General features: G+C 44.0%; 1 long non-coding RNA gene across 1 annotated transcript; it reads left to right on the forward strand.

The window, feature by feature from the left end:
* The first annotated feature begins 18,258 nt into the window (after positions 1–18,258).
* Positions 18,259–19,313, forward strand: LOC143527244 (uncharacterized). The gene is made up of 3 exons (XR_013134063.1): positions 18,259–18,551; positions 18,919–19,032; positions 19,146–19,313. It is a non-coding gene; the product is annotated as an uncharacterized LOC143527244 (long non-coding RNA).
* The last annotated feature ends 453 nt before the right edge of the window (positions 19,314–19,766 follow it).

Consider the following 19,766-nt stretch of genomic DNA (forward strand, 5'->3'; position numbering starts at 1 on the left):
TTTACTCGTTTTGTTGGTGTGCGCCAGCCAAAAGATGACAGATCATTTACATTTTATCTTCTCTTAATTACATAAATGTACTTAAACAAGAATGTTTCGTTACATCATATTACACGAAAATAGCAAGATTCATCGTAAGCAAGATGCTGTCATTACGAATGGTTATTCTAAACCACATATGTCAAAGTCAAGGCCCGCGGGCCAGATCCGGCCCGCGAATTGATTATCTATGGCCCCCGGGATGATATTTAATTACTATTAGAACCGGCCCGCAGGCCACAGCCGCCCGCTGGTGTGTTGCACGCACAAACACTACATTCCCCACAATGCAACGGTAGCCCGCGAAGTCACTGCAGCGCACAAGCGGCGAGGGTCTGCGCGGTGAAAATGATGTAATCGCAGTGGCTCTGCCCGTGTGCGAGGGCGTCGCACGCTGTCGATTCGCGAGGTCGTGCAGCTCTCTAATTTTGTAATTGCGCACCAGTTAAACTTAATTAAGTTAAATATTTATACAGCTATTCGAAATTATTAGAAATAATTCGCTTTTTAAATCACATTATTTAATGGTGGTTTATTTTCAAAACGTCCAATCTTAACGTCTTCACGTTCTCTCATGTTTCGTCCTGGAATTTAACCTAATACAAGAGAACTGTTCAGTCAGACAGATATTTGTTGTGAAACGAAGTAGTTACAATTTTAAGCATTTTCAAGTACTTTAGCCTAAATTCCAGCACTTTTCAAACCTTTATTTCTTTTTTCATTTAATGTACAGAACATGTTTTCTTTGAAGGAAGTTTGTTTTTATCTGTTTGCTTGTTGAAAAATGTTTTCACTTTAAATTACTGACAGATCCATAAGAAAATATTGCTTTATTCATTTAAGCATTAAATAATATACACTGTGTTATGTCTTGGTTCAATAGGCTATGTGCAATCATTTCAATATGTTTTAATAAACATTGAACCAGTCCGGCCCTCGGCTTGTAGCAAATTTGGTTTTTTGGCCCTCGGTGTATTTGACTTTGACATCCCTGTTCTAAACATTTGGATAAAATGTTTAAATATAGACTAATAAAAGGTTAGGGTTATTTTTTCATTGTTTTCTGTTATTGTGGGGTCACGGTGTAGGCTACTATTGTTACCTGGAGATTCAGTGGGGTCACATATTCTGATGGCTGCCGTCAGAATTGGTGACCCCAGTTAAAAAGGCTCACCTGTACATCCCATTCATGATTTCTTTGTTGGCTGCAATGGTGAGGGGATGGTAAATCTTGTTAACAGTTTTTGACGACTGCTAACGTGCGTTTGTCCAATCTGTAGTCACATTTTCAAAACTCCAAACACAGTGAACACAACATCAGTTTTCAGTGGCTATACTATTAGTTCAATTCATGTTGTTATGGCACAAAATGCAGTCATTTTACATGTTTTTATAATGCTTAAATTTTCTATACACACAAGGTTATCCAATAACAAAATTCTGGATCGTTTTTGTCTTATTTACAATTGCTTGTACACAGCATGCCAAAAATGAAAACCTAAGGTTCAAAACCTTAAATATCATATAAAATGCCAAGTTCTGCAAAAACAAAGGCAGCTGAAAAGTTATTACTGTTGTACACATTTTTTGCACATATAGATAAATTAAGTATAGTATAAAATATATATATATTTATAAAAAGTATAAACTGAAGTACAGTAATGTACCGGGTCAGAGAGGAGCAAATATAACAATTTGTCCTGCAATCTCAAGTGCAGGTTTGGTCCTTCACAAATGCCAGATTGGTCCCTATAACAGTGACCTCCTTCTTTCGTTTTTGAATGAACTCTACCAACAACTGGTTCCAGAAGCAGAAAGGGAACAGGTGGGAGGAAACACGAGGACATTTGTGATGGGACGATGTAGCATTTTGTCATTCTCATGTCATCACAAACTGGTTTATAGACCATCCAAGAGTGATGTCCCTTTTCCTCCCGCCCTACTCGCCTTTCCTCAACCCCACTAAGGAACTTTTTTCAGTCTGGAGGTGGAAGGTGTATGATCATCGGCCCCATGACCAAATGTCCCTGCTGCATGCAATGGATCCTGGCTGCAGAGACATTTCAGCTGAAGACTGCCAGGGGTGAATAAGGCATACCAAGCTTTTCTTTCCCAGGTCCATGGCAAGGGCCAACATCAGATGTGATGTGGATGAAAACGTGGCCAACTGCTGAAGGCCGTTTAGATTACACCTAACAAGACTGTTCAGTTTTGTATTCTGTTTTTCTCCCTTGTGTGGCTTTTTTTTGTATATGTGTATTTTTACACATATGGGACCATGGCTAATTATGTTTACAATTACGATAATTATTTCTTGGGTTAGGCCACAATTTACAGTAATGTCCCTAATACAGTAAAATATACCCTTTACTGCAAAACTGTTACTGACTCCTTTTTGTCTAATCTACATTCCATATAGTACCTAACAGTAAATATCACTCATTGTGTAGACAAATGCACACATTTGAAAAAAAAGTCCAAATGAAGCGGATTACAGTAAAAATGAACTGACTAAGAAAACAACAGATGTTACTGTAAAATGTCTGTTGTTTGCTGGGAGAGGGTAAAATATTACATGTAATACTGTTTCTGTATTGCCATCAAATGTTAGTTTTTTTACAGTGGTTGTGCAGTGATTGACTATGTTCATCTCGAAAAGAGAATATGTGCTAGTGTTTGAAAGAATAATTGGATACTGAACCAGGTTTGCTGTGTTTTAACAAAGTTGTTTGCATTGTGAAATGCAGAGTTGGTATTTAGTTAAGAAAATGCGCTTTTGAACACAATATTAACTATTTGGCTATTTGTGTGAGGTCAATGTGTTGCTGTGTTTAGAGTTTTGACAATGTATCACAAGTATTGGGAATGCACGTTAGCAGTCGTCAAAAACTGTAAGTACATTTATGTAATTAAGAGACAATAAATGTAAATATAAACATCTGTCATATTTTGGCTCGTGGACACCAACAAAACGAGTAAAGAAAGTGCATCAGCGTAGTTTACGTAGCATTCGTAAAGCGTTTGTGCCTCTGAACAGAAACTGTGAAATAGCGCCCCCTGTGGTCACAAAACTCGACGGTCACAGAATCTGGTGTAACGCGTCAGAAGGACATAAATGAAATTAATGGGGTGCACTTTATAAATATTAATATGCGTTTTAAAATTTAGATTTGCGGTAAAAAAAATCAAGTCTTTGCAAGTAAACAGGTTCAAGTCCAATTCAAGTCCCAAGTTATTGGTGTAAAAGTCCAAGTCAAGTCTAAAGTCTTAATATTAATGACTCGAGTCTGACTCGAGTCCAAGTCATGTGACTCGAGTCCCCACCTCTGGCACAATGTCCTGGTGAGTTGGCTGACTTGAAAGAGGGACTTCGAAGGCAACAACTGCAATTAGATGCAATTATGAAGCGTCTAGAGTCGCACCCTAATACGCTTCAGCTTAGGGGTGGGTCCGTCAACCGTGGTCCTAGAGGTAGATTTCAGACAGAAGGTAGAGTGATCTGTCTGAGGTGTAACTTACCGGGGCACATTGCTCGGTTTTGTAGAACCCCCATAGAGGACAGTCCAGAGGTTGGGGGAAATACCGACTGTGCTGTTGGACAGCAGGAAAACTAGCACCCTCCGACACAGTAGCCCAAGTGTCAGGAGGGGAGGGGGCGGGCTTGAGTCAATCCAACACTGCTCAGGAACAGGAGGATGCCCAAGCCTTGCTGAGAAAACATCAGAAAATTTTTAGTGAACATCCTGGTGATTTGGATTGCACTACTTTAGTCCAGCATACCATTTCGTTGCTGGATTCAGTCCCAGTACGTCAGAGGTATCGCCGGTTACCACCATCTCAATATGACTTGGTGAAGGCTCATATCCAGGAGCTAGTGGAACATCAAGTGGTGCGTCCTAGCTCAAGTCCTTATGCTTCTCCTATTGTTGTCGTCCAGAAAAAGGATGGGTCCATTCGCCTTTGTGTGGACTACCGCCAGCTCAATGCCAAGACTCGGAAAGATGCCTTTCCATTGCCTAGGATTGATGAGTCTTTAGATGCTCTGAGTGGGGCTAAGTGGTTTAGTACACTAGATTTTGCGAGTGGCTATAACCAGGTTCCAGTGGTAGAGAAGGATAAAGAGAAGACCGCTTTCTGTACACCCTTTGGCCTGTTTGAATTTAATCGGATGCCCTTTGGGCTTTGCAATGCACCGAGCACATTCCAGCGTCTAATGGAGCGAATCTTTGGAGATCAGAGACTTTCATCTTGTTGTACTTAGATGACATTGTAGTCTTTTCACAAGATTTCCAGCAGCACCTACAACGTTTAGACATGGTGTTGAGTCGTCTACAACAGCATAATTTGAAGCTCAAGCTAGAAAAATGTCATTTTTTTCAAAATGGAGTTAACTACCTAGGGCATGTAATTTCGGCATCAGGCATAGAAACAGACCCAGAAAAAATCAGGGTAGTTGCCGAATGGAACTGTCCTACCTCTGTTAAAGAGTTGAGATCATTCTTGGGCTTTGCTTCCTATTATAGGAGGTTTGTGGAGGGATTTGCTGGGTTTGCTGCACCCCTTCATAAGCTTGTGGGGATGCTGCAGGGCTCCAAGAAGCAGCTCAAGCCCAGGGTACAAGGCACAGTAAGCTCGCATTGGGATGAAGCATGTGAAGCAAGCTTTCTAGCATTGAAAGATCGGCTGGTGAGGGCCCCAGTATTGGGTTTTGCTGATTTTACTCATCCCTTTATTGTAGAAATTGATGCTAGCCATGTAGGGTTAGGGGCAGTACTGTCCCAAGAACAGGAGGGACAGTGGAGGCCCATTGCATTTGCTAGCTGAGAGTTGCGCCCTAGTGAGCGCAACATGACCAACTACAGTGCAATGAAGCTTGAACTTCTAGCCCTTAAATGGGCTGTGACAGAGAAATTTAGGGAGTACTTGCTGGGTACCCAGTTTGTTGTCTACACTGACAATAATCCCCTGAGTTACCTGCAGTCTGCAAAATTGGGGGCTGTGGAACAGCGTTGGGCATCCCAATTGGCGCTTTTCAATTTTGAGCTTAAGTATCGTCCAGGTACAGCAAATGGCAATGTAGATGCTCTCTCTCTCGGCTGTAGTGGGTGTAGGGGGGATTTCTGTTCCAACCGAGGTTTCCTTGGCTGGTAGGGGGTCAGCTGGGGGTTCTCGGTTGGTTATAGCCTTGGCAGTGGATGCTATTCCAGCACGTAGCCCTGCAGATCTACAGACCTTGCAGGCTGCTGATCCCATCATTGCAGCCTTTATCAGTCATTGGAAAAGAGGGAGGATGCCTACAGCCAAAGAACTAAAAGGTGAGAGAGAGGGGCTGGGAGAGTTAGTTCGGCAATGGCCTAGAATCGTGGAAAAACAAGGCCTTTTGTATAGGATGGTACAACTGCCTCCTGCTAAACAGACCACAGTTCAGTTAATCTTACCTCAGGTATTGCGGAAGGAAGTGCTGACGGCTCTGCATGACCAGCACGGCCACCAGGGGGTGGATTGCACTACAGACCTGGTGAGGCAGAGGTGCTATTGGCCAAAGATGTGGCAGGACATCAAGAGGTGGTGTATAGAGTGTGAAAGGTGCTCAGTTGCTAAAGCAATACACCCTAAAGTACGGACTTACATGGGTAGCCTGTTGGCCACCAGGCCATTAGAAATTCTTGCTATCGACTTCACAGTCTTGGAAAGAGCAAGTAATGGGCAGGAAATTGTGTTAGTACTTACCGATGTGTTCTTAAAGTTTACCCAGGCTTATGCGGTACCCGATCAAAAAGCCAGTACTGTGGTACGCGTACTCACAGAAAAGTGGTTTTATGTGTACGGTGTGCCAAAACGTATCCATTCCGACCAAGGATGCAGTTTCGAAGGGGAACTTTTGAGACACTTGTGCGAACTATATGGCATCGAGAAGAGTCGTACCACCTCATATCACCCTGAAGGAAACGGACAGTGTGAACGTTTTAATCGAACGTTGCATGATTTGCTCCGCACATTGCCACCGGAAAAGAAGCGTAAGTGGCCTCAGCTTTTACCTCAATTATTGTTTACATACAACACCACCGTACATCGGTCTACACAGTATTCCCCCTATGAGTTGTTGGTTGGACGAAAACCACAACTACCCATTGACCAGCTGTTGGGGTACATGGGGGAGGAGGTTGTAGGGAGTCCAAATCCTTCTGATTGGGTGGCTCAACATAAAAGACATTTGTCTGAAGTGTATGCTAGTGCAAGAGAGCACTTGGAATCAGCAGCCGCTTTCCGTAGGCGAGAGTGTGATGCGGTAATGCCAATATTGCCTGTGGGTACGCTTGTCCGCTGTAGGAACCACTTTCAGGGTAGGCACAAGATCCAGGACAGGTGGGGTTCAACCCTTTTTCAAGTTGTGAAGTGTCTGGATGCGGTTGGCACATTGTATAAGATTAGGTCAGTAGATGAAGAAGGGGGGTGCAAAATTGTGCATAGGTCTGAGATGAAGCCAGTGTCTGACACTGACAGGGGCCGATCACCGGTGACCCCTGTGGCAACGGCACCCCAGCAGATGACACAAAGTGAGTCTGATGAGGAGCATACTCCGGACGGAGTTGTGCTGCACGTGAGACCTAGGATGGGGACTGATCTAGGAGTAACCCCTGTTAATCCTCTGTCAGTTCATTGTCCAGGACCTATTGTAGGTGACCAAGGGTCCCTGGACAATAGTAATGGGTCTCTGGTGGACGCAGGCTCTGGGAGTTCAGGGAACTTGGACGAGCAACCCCCAGTACCGATAAGGCGCTCTGCTCGTAGTACAGCAGGGCAGCATCCAAACCCATTTCACCTTCCCCGTACAACGGCTGTGAGTTCACTTTCTAGATCATCGGTGCCAGGTAGCACCCACGGCCTTTTTCGCCCTTGGGACTAGAGGTGGGGCTACAATTATGTTCACCGGGATGGTGAAATTTAAAGGAGGGGTGAATGTGGTATGGCTGAAAGACCATAATATTGTTGTTGCTGTATCTGGGGTCAGCGGTGACAATTGTGATGGCTATACGAGTTGAGTATCAATTACAGGCCACACCCACTGTTGAGAGTGCACCGTGACGCTAGGGGAGCAATAAGAGTGAGCCCAATCAGGTGGGATTAGATCCACTAGGGCTAAGGCAGAAGAGTGCTGGTTTGCCGTGGCATCGTCGCCGTGGAAAGAGTTTGGTTCGTGCTGGTTCGCTGTGGCATCGTCGCCGTGGAAAGAGTTTGGTTCGTGCTGGTTCACCGTGGCATCGTCGCCGTGGAAAGAGTTTGGTTCGTGCTGGTTCGCCGTGGCATCATCGCCGTGGAAAGAGTTTGGTTCGTGCTGGTTCACAGTGGCATCATCGCCGTGGAAAGAGTTTGGTTCGTGCTGGTTTGCCATGGCATCGTCGCCGTGGAAAGAGTTTGATTCGTGCTGGTTTGCCGTGGCATCATCGCCGTGGAAAGAGTTTGGTTCGTGCTGGTTCACCGTGGCATCGTCGCCGTGGAAAGAGTTTGGTTTGTGCTGGTTCGCCGTGGCATCATCGCCGTGGAAAGAGTTTGGTTCGTGCTGGTTCACCGTGGCATCATCGCCGTGGAAAGAGTTTGGTTCGTGCTGGTTCGCCGTTGCATCGTCGCCGTGGAAAGAGTTTGGTTCGTGCTGGTTTGCCGTGGCATCGCCGCCGTGGAAAGAGTTTGGTTCGTGCTGGTTCGCCGTGGCATCGTCGCCGTGGAAAGAGTTTGGTTCGTGCTGGTTCGCCGTGGCATCGTCGCCGTGGAAAGAGTTTGGTTTGTGCTGGTTCACCGTGACATCATCGCCGTGGAAAGAGTTTAGTTCGTGCTGGTTTTTTGTGGCATCGTCGCTGTGGAAAGAGTTTGGTTCGTGCTGGTTTTTTGTGGCATCGTCGCCGTGGAAAGAGTTTGGTTCGTGCTGGTTTGCCGTGGCATCGCCGCCGTGGAAAGAGTTTGGTTCGTGATGGTTCACCGTGGCATCGTCGCCGTGGAAAGAGTTTGGTTTGTGCTGGTTCGCCGTGGCATCATCGCCGTGGAAAGAGTTTGGTTCGTGCTGGTTCACCGTGGCATCATCGCCGTGGAAAGAGTTTGGTTCGTGCTGGTTTGCCGTTGCATCGTCGCCGTGGAAAGAGTTTGGTTCGTGCTGGTTTGCCGTGGCATCGCCGCCATGGAAAGAGTTTGGTTCATGCTGGTTCGCCGTGGCATCGTCGCCGTGGAAAGAGTTTGGTTCGTGCTGGTTTGCTGGCTGGATTGGCTACCGAAGGGCGACGGAAGAATAAGTGTAACTGGATCAACTGGTAGGTTGTGGGTTTTATCGCAAGTAGCTGCTGGTTCTTGACCGTGTGGAAGCATGGTCTATTATTAATTAACGTTGTCTGACTTGCAGCGGGAGCATTTCGCTTGCTGCACGTTGCTGTGTTGGCGTCGTCAGCGGCGTGCTCTCTGGGGCGGGATTGCGTTGCTTGGTGCTTGCGGGCCACTGTTTTCTCCCTTTTAAATTAAGACTATTTTATTTGTTTTATAAGTGAGAAGATATATAGTTAGTGTAGTGCTGAGCCACCAATTGTTTGTTTAATTGTTCTCTGTGTTGGGATCTAGATGCTTGAATGACCGATTAACATTGTAATAATATACTATAGGTTGCGGACTACGAGGTTGTTTATTTGTGTTTTTGCTATTTTCGTTGTTTTGTGGCCAAGGAGTGGACCACCCGGGTGTTCTAGCTTGTCTTTCTTTTCTCTTTTTGGAGTGTTATCTTGATGTGTGGGGTTGCTGTGGGCGATGTTTGGTTGATTTGCGGTTGGTTGAATGGTGTGCGGTGTTTGTTTAATTTGGTATGGTGTGAGGACTCCGTGGGTTGAGACATTTCCTTGGCCACGCTGTGTTTTGTACCTGTAGTCTGCACTGACGGTAAACACCTACATATGTTATCAGCTGAATTCCACACAGAGTGATATTATTATTGAGTGTTTTTTAGATATCTTTGCTATGGTAATTTATTAAAATAAAATGTATGTTGTGATATAAATATCTCCCTTGGTTTGTGTTTTATTGGCTGGCTTATACACTCATTTAGTTGAGTGGCCTAGAGAGGAGGCCCCCTTCCTCCTAATCTAAGGGGTGGCGTAGTCGAAGTTTGAACAGACCCGCCACATTAGTTGTGAAGTTTTTCAGTGAACTGGTTAATGAGGATCATGGCCGTTACATGCACGCAGTACTGAATAACCCCCCTCGACGTGTCCATGCGGTACTGAACAGCACAACCATTACAAATTTTAAGTAACTACAGCAAACACAAATTAATTTAACAGTTTATGTCCAATATGAAGAACACAACATACATAAGTATTTAATACATCTGTATTCTGTTTAGCTAACCACTCGTCTTCTAACATCAGTTTTTACCATCACTTACTTAGACACCTAGATTAGATAAACTTAACAGTGGTTTTTCGTGCAAACAGAAATAGTCAGATTTAGTATAATCACCAAAGGAAACTAGTTACTAGCATTAGCGAGATGAAAATTGGTTTATTATTAACCTACTTTCACATTCGTGATTGTTCACAAATGAACGGCATGTGAGTAAATAAGAATAGCAATTTAGGACGACAACAGTGATTTGGAATGGCTGATCTGATACAACTCTGCGTAGTGCAATTACTTCAGACCAATGAAAACACGATGGTGGGAGGAGTTGGATCTAAGATCCAGCTCCACCCCCTGGACTTTTGCTTCTGCAGCGACGGGTATCTCGTAGAGTCCGCCAATGCCGGGGTGTCCGTTTCTATGACTTTAGGAATGACGCACTGCGGCCAATCAACGGTGATCAGGCAATAAAGCGTTCAATAGGGACCAAGAGTTTCCGTGTTGTGTTTGTGTTTTTGTGCATTTGCAGTTCATGTTTTGCTGTTGTACATCCAGAGTTTTAGTTTCGCTCTTTTGCGAATGTGTGCTGTACTGCTTAGAAGGCCCAAGTTGTACAGTGGAAGCCCTCATCCTCCTCTTGGCATAACAGACAGTGCTCTCTGTTACAAAACAGCGTCTCCTCTCACTAACGAAAAAACAACAATAAAATATTTTTTAAGTTATTTAATCTGGGTGCCAGAAGATACAAGTTGTCATAAGGTTAAAATGTTGTGCAATTTGTTTAGCTACACAATAAAAGATTTGCAGTACTGGGCACAAACTGAGAAAGTGAAGTCCATCAGAAAAAGTCCTGTCAGACGTTTGACAAAGCGACACCCTGGACTGAAGGATGGATTTGAAGACTTGAGAAGTCCCAGTTAGATAGATAGATAGATAGATAGATAGATAGATAGATAGATAGATACATACATACATCCATCCATCCATCCATCCATCCATCCATCCCTCCCTCCCTCCCTCCCACCCACCCACCCACCCAGAGGGAAATTCCTGAGTTCCAGTAGCAAGGTACATGACAAATAACAGCAGCAAAAAAGGTACATGACAAGAATTACAGCAGCCAAAATTACTCATTCCAATAATGGTGGAAGAAACAATGTGCAATAATGTGTGGAAGTAGTGCAATAATGTGTGGAAGTAGTGCAATAATACAATATACAATAGTGCAATAATACAGTAGTAAGTGGAAAATTTAAGTACAGGTAATAAAAAATAGCAATATTGAAAATGGAGGTAGGGTATGATTTGGGGGTATGACCATTAGAGTGACCGGAGGAGGTGTCACAAAGTTTGTAGTCTGCTGTGCTGAGATGAGTTAAACAGTCTTATGGCCTGAGGGACAAAAGACTTCCTGAGCCTGTCGGTGGAGCAGGACTTGGACAGCAGTCTGCCGCTGAATGAGCTCCTCTGCCGGGTGATCGTGCTGTGCAGAGGATGGTGAACATTGTCCATGATGTTCAGCAGCTTGTTGAGGGCTCTCCTCTCTGCCAGTGGTGTTAGGGGCTCCAGCTCTAAACCCAGCACAGAACCAGCTTTCCTCACCAGCCTGTCAATACGTCCAGCGTCCCTCTTGCTGATGCTGCCTCCCCAACACACTACAGCATAGAAGAGGACGCTGGCTACCACAGACTGGTAGAACATCAGCAGGAGTTTCTGGCAGATCCAGAATGACGCAAGCCTCCTGAGGAAGTACAGTCTGCTCTGGGCTTTCCTGTAGAGGTGGTCGGTGTTCACTGACCAGTCCAGCCTTTCATCCAGGTGCACTCCAAGGAACTTGTAGGCCTTCACCATCTCCACATTGACCCCATCACGGAGACTGGCTGCTGAGAGGGCCTGGACCTTCTAAAGTCTATGCACATCTCCTTGGTTTTGGTGATGTTCAGCTGTAGATGGTTAGCTTTGCACCACACCACAAAGTCCTCAATCAGGCTTCTGTACTCCATCTCCTGTCCATTACGCACACACCCCACAATTGCAGTGTCATCGGAGAACTTCTGCATGTGGCACGACTCCGAGTCGTATTTGAAGTCTGATGTGTACAGGGTAAACAGGACTGGAGAGAGGACGGTCCCCTGAGGTGCTCCTGTGTTGCTGATCACTGTATCAGAGGAGCAGTCCCTGATCCTGACATGTTGTGGCCTCCCAGTAAGGTAGTCAGTGATCCAGGTGACCAGGTGCATGTCCACCTCCATCTTCACCAGCTTGTCTCTCAGCAGTCGGGGCTGGATGGTGTTAAAGGCGCTGGAGAAGTCAAAGAACATGACCCTCACAGCACCGCTCCCCTTGTCCAGGTGAGAGTGAACTCTGTGCAGGAGATGGAGGATGGCGTCCTCCACCCCCACCTTCTCCCGGTAGGCAAACTGCAGTGGGTCCTCAGCATGGTGGACCTGAGGTCTGAGGTGACTCAGCAGCAGCCGCTCCATGGTCTTCATCACGTGGGATGTCAGAGCAACTGGCCTGTAGTCATTCAGCTCCTTCGGGTGTGGCTTCTTGGGAACTGGAATGAGGCATGATGTCCTCCATGTGTCAGGGACCCTCCCTAGGCGTAGACTCAGATTGAAGACATGCTGAAGCGGCTCCCCCAGTTGGACAGCGCATGCTTTGAGCATTCTGGGGCACACTCTGTCCGGGCCAGCTGCCTTTCTGGGGTGAAGTCTCCTCAGCTGTCTTCTGACTTGGTCCACAGTGAAGGTGGGGGGACTGCAAGAGCTGTTTAGCCCACCAGCTGATGGTGGTGCTGATGTTGGCGGAGATGGTGGAGGTGATGGTGGTGGAGATGGTGGAGGTGAGGGTGGTGATGGTGGTGGAGATGGTGGAGGTGAGGGTGGTGATGGTGGTGGAGATGGTGGAGGTGAGGGTGGTGATGGTGGTGGAGATGGTGGTGATGGTGACGGGGATCGTAGAGGTGAGGGTGAGGGCCGATCCGCTGGCCATGGTGACAGTGTGGTAACTGCTGCAGGAGGGGGGGAGGTGCAGGAGTAGGGGGCTGCTGGGGGGGCTAGTGGGGGTGACTGGGTGGTGAGTGCTGCAGGGGGGGAGGGGGCAGCAGGAGCAGGACAGTCAAACCTGTTGTAGAAGTTGTTAAACTGGTTTGCTCTGTCCACACCCCCCTCCACTGAGCTGCTGCTATTGTTATTGCACCCTGTGATAGTTCTCATCGCACCCCAGACCTCCCTCATGTTATTGTCCTGCAGCCTTCTCTCCACTTTTCTCCTATAGGACTCTTTGGCCTCTTTCAGACGTACCTTGAGTTCCCCCTGTACGCGCTTCAGCTCCACCGAGTTTCCATCTTTGAACGCCCTCTTCTTCTGATTGAGGAGGTCCTTGACGTCACTGGTGATCCAGGGTTTATTATTTGGGAAGCAGCGTACAGTCCTTGTGGGAACAGCTACGTCCGTACAAAAGTTCAAGTAGTCCGTAACGCAGTGTGTCACTCCCTCAATGTCCTCACCGTGTGGATGCAGCAGCACGCTCCAATCAGTGGTCTCGAAGCAGTCCATGAGGGCTTCTTCTGCTTCAGGAGACCAAACTCTGAATGAGCGAGAGGTAGAAGGCTGCCTCAGTACCAGTGGTTTGTACTGAGGCTGTAGGAAAACCAGATTCTACATTCCAGTTCTACATTCCATCCCCACCATTAACGTAATGGATGATATATAGATATATTTTTTGAAACAAAAGAAAACTCCAGTCGAAACATTAACTGCAATGAATTGTGTACATGAGGCAGTATTTAAAAAACAAAGTCTTGTCTTTGTCTTTATATTTTGCTGTTTTTAATAAATGTAGACTTGATGTCATCTAAGCAGGTGGCGGCGGTTTTCCGTACACAGAGGTTTTGGAGCAGCAGTGAACCAGCTGAATAGCCCACATTACAATTTCCAAGTTGCACATCCCCACTGCAGTTCATGAGTTTACCGATAGGCAATTGTCATCCATTTGTTTTGCAGTTGAGCAAAATATATTATGTTCAAGTTGTATTGCCATGAAGCAGCTTTAAGGAACCTGGATGTACAGGGTACCCAGGTACGAGGCCCTGCAGAACCAGCCAATGGCAACTGGTGAGAGAAAAGCCCTCCACATACGAGAAGAAGAAACCTCTGGAAGGAGCTAAAGCTCAGAAGAGGAACCCATCCTCTTGTTGACACTGCTTTACAACACAATGAAGTGTGCTTATTTTGCTTTAAACTTACAAGAATAGTAACTTAAGAAATGGCTAGTGTGTATAAAGAACTTCTTGGCATCTGCTGTGTCCTTCAGTGAGTCTGTGTTTGTATCTTTCGGGTTTCTTATTCTTAGTAGCTCCTCAGTACTTCCCGGGGTGAGGACATTGCAGATTTATAAAGGATGTCATCCCAAGCAGAACAGGTAGAGATTGTCCAAACAAAGTCCACGTATCATGGCAAAACATTTCAACCAATGCCAGACAAGGATCCCGTTTTCTACGCTGCGGTTGCCAGAATCCTCGCTAAATTCTGAAAAACCAGTTCTGTTGCTAATAAACCAAAAGCTGGATCTCCCGAAAACTGCTAGAGATGTAGCAAATGCAGTTGCGACTTCATTCAGTGAGAGCCCACACCGTAGCACTCTGTCGTCTGTCCCTGGCATGCGGGGTTAGCCATGTCTCAATCCAGCAAATGTCTACTCATAAATGCCACCCTTAAAAATGGACAAAAAATGATGCACCCTGTGTGTGCGTGTGAATATATAGGGTCATTCCTGGGATACGGTGCCATTTGGACCTCAAAACGTTTTGAATATTAAACATTGCTTTGATTCGTTTTTTATGTTTTATTATGAAAGGGACATGTTAAACTATTAAAAACTCATTTTTGTCAAGCTCAGGCACATGGGCGATTTTAGGATCTGGTCTTTAGGGGTGCCCAGCCCCCAGTGCTCACAGAGGCACAATACCAAAGTATTGCGCAGGTGCAGAGCAAGTTTTTTGCATAATATAATGTTTAAAAAATGTGTTGAGCCAGGGGGTGCTAAGCAACTTCACGGTGGTGCTCTAGCACCACTAAAAATACCCTAGCCTCGCCCCTGCTCAGGCATATAATCTGTAGCATTTATTGTAACATTTTAATGAAATCTCTGACCCAGGATGTATAGGCCTACCCTGTTATGGACATATGCATAACTTTTTGAAAGACTTATGTTTAAAATATATTGGGCAAGACAGACTTTAAATGAGAGCTAACATCCCTTTTCAACTTTTAAGTGAGTCTTTCATTTATTCTTTATTTTTTAAAACAGGTATTTTATGAAGTGTGTCTGAATTCTCACCAGCATGTGATTTCACTTTTTTGTTTTAGATAAAAACGAATAATATAAATATTTTGATTATTTTTAAGGATGCATGCTGTGGCCTGCTTTAATGTAAGAAATAAAATATTCATTATTTGAGATATAATTATCTCATGGAAAATCCTGTGCATTAGGCTACCATTATCTGACGATTCAACTCAGGTGTAATGATCCTAGTGTAGGTATATAAACGAACTTCACAATAGAGAGATAGTCACTATTAGATTTAATTGGTTTATTGGGGTCAACATGTTTTTTGCAAGACGTCTTTTAGCCGGACATCTCATGCTATATGTGACTGGCGTTTGGTATTGCTGTGTTTTTGGAGAAAATGTAGTTGGAAGTCGGACACCTCTACCGACAAACTCGCCTGTGGTAAAACAGGCCGCTCTGTTTGCTGTGACCGAGTATAACAAGGACCATTCTAACCAAACTGCTGCTTTCAAGATCGTTCGTATTATTTCTGCTGAAAATCGGGTAGGCCCACATTCTCAGTAGAGACGACTCCTTGAATGGCATTGAAAGAAGGGAACCATTTTCTGGTTCGGTTGACCTTCCAGGCACCGGAATGCTTTTTCGCCCGAGATCTCGGATGTTCTAATGTAAATGCTCTGCATGAGGTTCTAGTGCTACAAAGTGACGTGCCCATTGTGGTGGGGACCTCTGAGCTATATCCACTTCCAGTCTAAAATTACGCGAATCCTACTTTTCGGGGCTATGCGCCATACAAATCGAAGCTCTTCAAATGAGAACCGAGTCGCTTTTGTACATGATCCGGTTTTATTCATATGCGCATGTGCACAGCACGGTCTTTTAGCATATAACCTTAACGTCTGTTAATACGGCACTTATGGTTTCTAGACTGGATGACGCATCTTACAAACTGTTAGACATTCTCCAGAGCAAAATCTGAAGTAATACCTGAGCTACCAGCCTCTCCATTTTGTCTATCCTTTTATAGGCAAGGTTATTTGCAATTCCAGTAACCGTCAAGATGGGCAAATAAACCAAAATGGTCACTGAAACAATAGAACTAAACTGGATACGTTTACCTTGGTGGTTTGAAATGGCATTTGTGTTGTGTAAACTGGTACATAATGTGACTTAACAGGTGGTGGCAGGACCCCACATGTTTCTTGAGATGAAGCTCGGACTGACCCAATGCTAAAAGACACAACTGGTGATGCTCTTGAGTCCTGTCCTCTACAAGCCCATGGCAAGGTAACCAATGGGAATGGTCCCGTCCGCTCTGTACATGCTTTGTCTATAAGAGTAAAACACCTGTACTTTGCCTAACAAGATGGGCATTTTGCCTCTTAATGAAGTAATCGATTCTTCAGATGATTCCCCATCAGAGATGCAAAGACTTCCAGTTTTGCAGGTCACACGACTTGTGCTTGTTGTCTTAGGTTCTCCTATGCAAGTTTGTGGTGACTCATGCACAAGTTTGTGCTGCAAGGATGCAGGACATCACCATCATGGTGAAGTGCAGTGATGGACATGTTAGAGCTCCTTATGTCCTATGACTTCCTCCTGAATTTTAACTGTAGCAGTCTTAATTATTTCTCTCTGAACTTAGCATTTTAGACTAGAGTGTGGTCACGTTGTGTTGCCTGTCTTTCTTTTAGGCTTCTCTTAGTTCCTGAAAACTTAAGGAGTCATTAAAAATTCTACAGGGTTTTATTTAAGTACAGAAATTTTAAACTGATTCACATTTTACCTTTTTTTTTTCTTTTTCTTTTTTTATTCTGACCTTGTGAACTTCATCTGACACTGGAATGTGTGTGAATTGTTTTGGACCTGTACTGTACGAGGGACATTGTTAGTCTGAAATGAATAAATAAATAAAGCCTTACGTATGCCCTGTTGTATTTGCCCTGTCTGCTCGGTGTGCTGTCTTGCACAGACACTTCCCCATTAAAATGTTTTTTTTTTTTGTATGGTCTGGGGTCATCTAAAACTCAAACGTATTCTGGTACCATATTAACCAAAGAGAACAAATGCCCCTGGTTCTCTAACTGACCCCGACTCTAACTGCTTCAAGAGATAGCAGGACAGCTAGGCACCACACTGGGATTAATTAAAGCCTAATGTAATTACATTAACATGTACAGGTGCTTGTCATCATATTAGAATATCATAAGTTGATTTTCAGTATTTCCAAAAAGTGAAACATGAAATAAAAGTCTGTGTAATGAGAATATTTTTTTAATTTCTTTTAATTTAATTATAAACAAAAACTAATGAAAACCCAAATTCAGTGTATCAGAAAATTATAAGAATATCAAGACCAATACAAAAGATTTTGAAGTGCTGAAAGTATGGGCATGTACAGCACTCTGTTCCTCAGTTGGGGCTCGTTTTGCCTTATTTACTGCAACAATGCAGCATGGCATGGAGTTGATCAGTGTGTCACTGCTCAGGTCTTATGAAAGCCCGGGTTACGGTGATCGTGGCCTTCAGCTCTTCTGCATTGTTGGATCTGGTGTATTGCATCTTCCTCTTCACAATACCCCATAGATTTACTATGGGGGTTAAGGTCAAGCGAGTTTGAATGGGTTTTGACATTCCTCTCCAGGGTGCGGTTATCCATATTACTTGTACACATTTTTCTAAGACATCTTTTCCTTCCCTTCACCTCTCTATTAATGTGCTTGGACACAGACATCTGTGAACAGCCAGCCTCTTCAGCAATGACCTTTTGTGTCTTGCCTTGCTTGTGTAAGGTGTCAATGGTCATCTTTTGGACAACTATCAAATCAGCAGTCTTTCTCATGATTGTGTAGCCCACAGAACTAGACTGAGAGACCATGTAAAGGTCTTTGCAGGTCTTTTGAGTTAAATAGCCGTTTTGAATGTGGCACCAGGTGTCTTCAATTTTGAACCTTTTCACAATATTCTAATTTTCTGATATACTGAAAATGGGGTTTTCATTAGTTGTCAGTTATATTAATAAATTTAAAAGAAATAAACACTTAGAATATATCAGTCTCAGTGTAATGACTGAGTATAATATACAAGTTTCACCTTTTGAATGGAATTACTGAAATAAACTTTTTCATGATATTCTAATTTTGTGACCAGCACCTGTATTTGGATAGGTGTCCCAAATAAAGTGGCTGGTGAGTGTATCTAAAGAAGATTCTATGTGAGTGTTGTGTACTTTAGTACGATACATAGAGAAAATGAACATTGTAGTGAAGTACACAAAGTTTCCAGAGAAACATGACTTTATGACAGAGGTCTAATCAGCTAATGCTAATAACCATTGTACGGCTGAAATATATTTGTACTCCAAATGTCGCTTACGCCCCTCTGGTATCAAACTCTCAAAGTTCACTCTCGCTGTTCTTAGGGGGGGCAATTATTTTATGAATTTAAATCAACCAGAGTGATCAGTCGTTAATAATTAGCGCGTAGAAAATCCTGTGCAGGTGAGCTGGCAATTATCTGACAAGTTAAAATCGGGTGTTTTTGTGCTGTAAACGAACTTTGCTACAGAACGGCGGTAGTCCTTTAGTTAATTAATCTGGTTAACGATTGTCAATATGTCTTTGGTAAGACGTCTTATCACCATGATGCTCCTGCTGTGTATCACTAGCGTATTGTATAGTTGTGTTTTTGGAGTAATGTCACATGGAAAGCCAAAACCTCTATCGACAAATTCAGTTGATGTTAGAAATGCCGCCATGTTTGCTGTGAAAGAATATAACACGGACTATTCCACGAAAACCACCGCTTTCAAGACTCTTCAAATAGTTTCTGCCAGTGGTCAGGTAGGCCCACGTTCTCAGTGAAGAGCGCTTATTGATGATGGTGTAACCGATGTCTCGAAATTACATGTAGAATCGGTCGTAGACTGGATTACACCGCTTTCTTGAAAACCATGTAGGCTACAGCCAACTTGCTGTTCGCCGTTCTCTAATCAGTTCCGATTTTTAATTCGGATCGAAAAGTAATGAAGTAATGTGAGCGTTGCTTTCGGGCATTACACTTAATCTGCATATTAAATGCATTAATCTGCATTAATGGCGTCCAGTTTTCTACAAGGGACATCGAAACAAGTTAAACTGGTTATAATTACACAATTTGGTAGAACAAATTTGTGAAATTTCTTGTGAATTGGTGTACAATGTACGATAGATGGATGTGGACGTATTTCGCTACATTCTTGAGATGAGGCTCGCACTGACACGATGCTCAAAAGGCACAACTGGTGATGCTCTTCAGTCCTGTCCTCTAAAAGACCCTCGCAAGGTAACCGATCTGAATGGGCTACTGTCTTTGCGCACTTTGGTGGGGTTGTGTATCTTGGCGCTACCGATTCTTCTGAGATGCAATAACCGCTTGTTCACGTGACTTGTTTGCAGGTTCTCTATTGTGAGTTTATTGTGACTCGCATGGCTGGGAGAAACTTCATAAACCTTCAGGTGAAGAGCTGTGTATAACTGAGGATGATTTGCAGTGATGGATGCCACGTTGATGCTGCTTTTGAAAGTGTGCACAATAAAAACGGATAAATGAAAAGTACTGATTCAGTCGAGTCTTGGGGGAGCAGATTATTCCTGAACCACCAGGTGGTGCCAATTGTTGCTCACTGCTCGTCAGGCTTCATCTGCACACAGAACCATGCAGCCCCACTTGGCGTGTGTGTCACTACTTGTTCAAAAAAGTAACTGAATTACTCTAATAAAAGTAACTATTTGCATTAGTTAGTTATATGCCAATGAATAAGGATTTTTTGAGTAGGTGTTTAACTTTTGATATTTATTGCACATCCACAGACCAGTGCAGGTTAAAATCCCAAAACAATTACACTATATTAAGTGCATTTATATCTATCAAATTAAATTCAACCTGAGACAACTGGTTTGTTCACAACAGAAGTAAACTTAACAATAAAACCTCTATTCTTAATTAAATAAATCAAATACCCTGTCTGGTAGACATTCAGGAACTTCAAGTATTCTCTTAAATAACGTTAATATCAC

Source organism: Brachyhypopomus gauderio, chromosome 1 (genome assembly GCF_052324685.1).
Source record: "Brachyhypopomus gauderio isolate BG-103 chromosome 1, BGAUD_0.2, whole genome shotgun sequence".
In the NCBI taxonomy this organism is placed as follows: Eukaryota; Metazoa; Chordata; class Actinopteri; order Gymnotiformes; family Hypopomidae; genus Brachyhypopomus; species Brachyhypopomus gauderio.